The sequence below is a fragment of the Vombatus ursinus genome, unplaced genomic scaffold (assembly GCF_900497805.2).
Source record: "Vombatus ursinus unplaced genomic scaffold, bare-nosed wombat genome assembly UNPS02014821.1, whole genome shotgun sequence".
NCBI classification, from domain to species: Eukaryota; Metazoa; Chordata; class Mammalia; order Diprotodontia; family Vombatidae; genus Vombatus; species Vombatus ursinus.
The window spans coordinates 46,879,505-46,882,060 of NW_020954599.1; the positions used below are offsets into that span (position 1 = coordinate 46,879,505).

The following is a 2,556-nucleotide window of genomic DNA, read 5'->3' on the forward strand; positions in this document are numbered from 1 at the left end:
GGGGGGGAAGGCATAAACTTTTGACTTCATTAATGTAAAGAAATTTCCTTGAGGAACTTTCTCTGTCGATAAAGATTAGACAACTGATATATAACTTATAGGTAGTTGACTAGATACTGAGGATTTAATGTGATTTCAAAGTCATACAGCCAGTCAGAACCATGACTTAAATCCTAGGTCTCCCTCACTCCAAATTGACCCTTTATCCATGAAGCCATTGCTACCTCTCTTCTCAATTCAATAATTTACATTTGTGGATTGTTCTTTAGCTTATTTGCCAAAACTTCTTCATATTTAGTTTTCTCATTTGCACCTTACAACAGCTCTGTTAAACAGGTGGGGTGGTTAACACAGCAATCATAGAATTTTTGAGGTGTTCCAGCAGTATTCAAAATCACCCAGTCTTCCTGGCTTTTCAGGTTATAGATGAACAACTAGCAGCCAAGAGCTAATGTGACTTGCCAAAGGTCCTGCAGCTGTTTATTGGTAGGGCATGGACCAGAATACAAGGTTTCATTTTCTTGTTGCTTAACTTCCAATCTAGGATTTGTTGAACTATACCATGGTTAGGTCAGTTGTTTTCAACTTACTTCAACAGTTAAAGATCTTGGTATTCATTGAATTAAAACACAAAATTACAAACAAAACCCCTCACAAAGGTACTTAGAATAGGGCCTACATTTGCCTAGAGTGTTGCAAATTTGATTGTCTTAAAATAAAAAAGGAGGAGGTGGAGGAAGCTATTTTTTTCTATCTGCTGACCCAGGTACTGTAGAGACTAATTGCTACAACAGAGGAAGAAAAAAGTAGTAGAGAAGCCTAGTAATTCACAGGAGGCAGTATATAAGATAGGAGCCTGCAATAAAACTTGGGGCCTCAAATGTCTGTACACAAATGCACAAAGTACAAGTAATAAATAAAATGAACCAGAGAATCTAATGTAAAGAGGCAACCTCAATCTCATAGGTAGCATCAAGATTTGGTGGAAATGGACTCATGACTGAAATATGACTTTGGAAGGTTATATCTTATTCAAAAGGGACACAATAGTTAAAAGGTGGTAGAGAAATTTTGTGAAGTACACAATAAAACATGCCCAATTATATCAACACATATTTCACCAAAATTGTGTTGTAAGATATAGTTTAAGAGTAAGGAATGAAACAGGCCAGAGACTGACTAGGCTTTGCAAGAGCTTCAAAGCTGTGCATATCGGATATACTCTTCAGGAAGACAACTATAAGGTGCTAGACATGGTAAATATTGAATATTACACACAGACACAGACACAGAAAGACAGACACATGTGCACACATCTGAAATTGATTGTATTTGTAAGTCAGAGAATCACTCAAATGTGTGCAAGTCTTACGATTCATTAAAGCATAAAACCAAGTTGAGGCAGCTAGGTGGTGCAGTGGATAGTGCTCTACCCTAGAGTGAGGAGGACCTGAGTTCAAATCCAGTCTCAGTCACATGGTACTTACTAGCTGTGTGATCCTAGGCAAATCACTTAATTTCAATTGCCTCACCAAAAAAATAAAAAGCATAAAACAAAGTTATTACAAATCTAGACTAAAACAGGAGAAAAGAATAGGGTATATAATTAATAAAATTCTAACCTGATTTATTTAAACCAGTTTTGGAAATCAACAATTTAGAAATGAATTGAGGAAAGGAAATTTGATGGATTATGAAAATTTCATATTGAGGTTATACTGATAAATACATTTCCATATTAAAGAGACCAAAAATGTATAAAAATTGTCCAAGGCAGCAAATTCTTGCCAGATGGGAAGAAGCAGTAGCCAAAGCCAACACCAGTTCAGAACATTAATTTGTTCATAAAAAAAATAAGGAGAATTGTGGAAAACATGACCAGCATCAAAACATAAAACACAAAACAGGAGAAAGAAAAACAGTATTTTTAAAGCAGGAAACTCAATTAAGCAAAGTAATCACAGGGACTTTTAAGAATGAAATTGGAAGAGAAATAATAAGCAAACAAAAGATCCAAAAGATTTATGATTTTTGCAACAAACATTTTTCCCACATGAAAGTTACCATATCTGAACTGTATATATTCTTGAATGTGCTTCTAAAAGAGAACTTCTTAACATTGGGGTCATGAACTTTGCAGAAAATTTATTTAAAAAATAAGTAACTGTATTCAATGTAATTAGTTTCCTTTGTAATCCTATTTTTTTATTTTATGCATTTAAAACTATTATCCAGAGATGACTTCATCATACCAAAAGGGTCCATCACACACACACACACACACACACACACACACACACACACACACTTTAAAAGCCCCTGCTCAAGAGGAAGTGGAAATATCACTTAAAGGAACCAACATAGGAAAAAAAAAAAACTACACTAGAACAAGGGCACACAGAGGACTCAGCTGGAGACAATGAAATTTTAAGGGCATTATTTTTTCCTTTCTTCCTTCCTTCCTTCCTTTTTTTCCTTCCTTCCCTCCCCCCCTCATTTCTCTCTTTATTTTCTTTCTTTCTTTCTTTCTTTCTTTCTTTCTTTCTTTCTTTCTTT

At 34.9% G+C, this 2,556-nt stretch overlaps 1 protein-coding gene across 1 annotated transcript in view; it reads right to left on the reverse strand.

Annotated features, from left to right (window-relative positions):
• GALNTL6 (polypeptide N-acetylgalactosaminyltransferase like 6) overlaps window positions 1-2,556 on the reverse strand; it is a 959,075-nt gene that overhangs the window by 699,464 nt on the left and 257,055 nt on the right. The gene's annotated exons all lie outside the window — the stretch shown is intronic.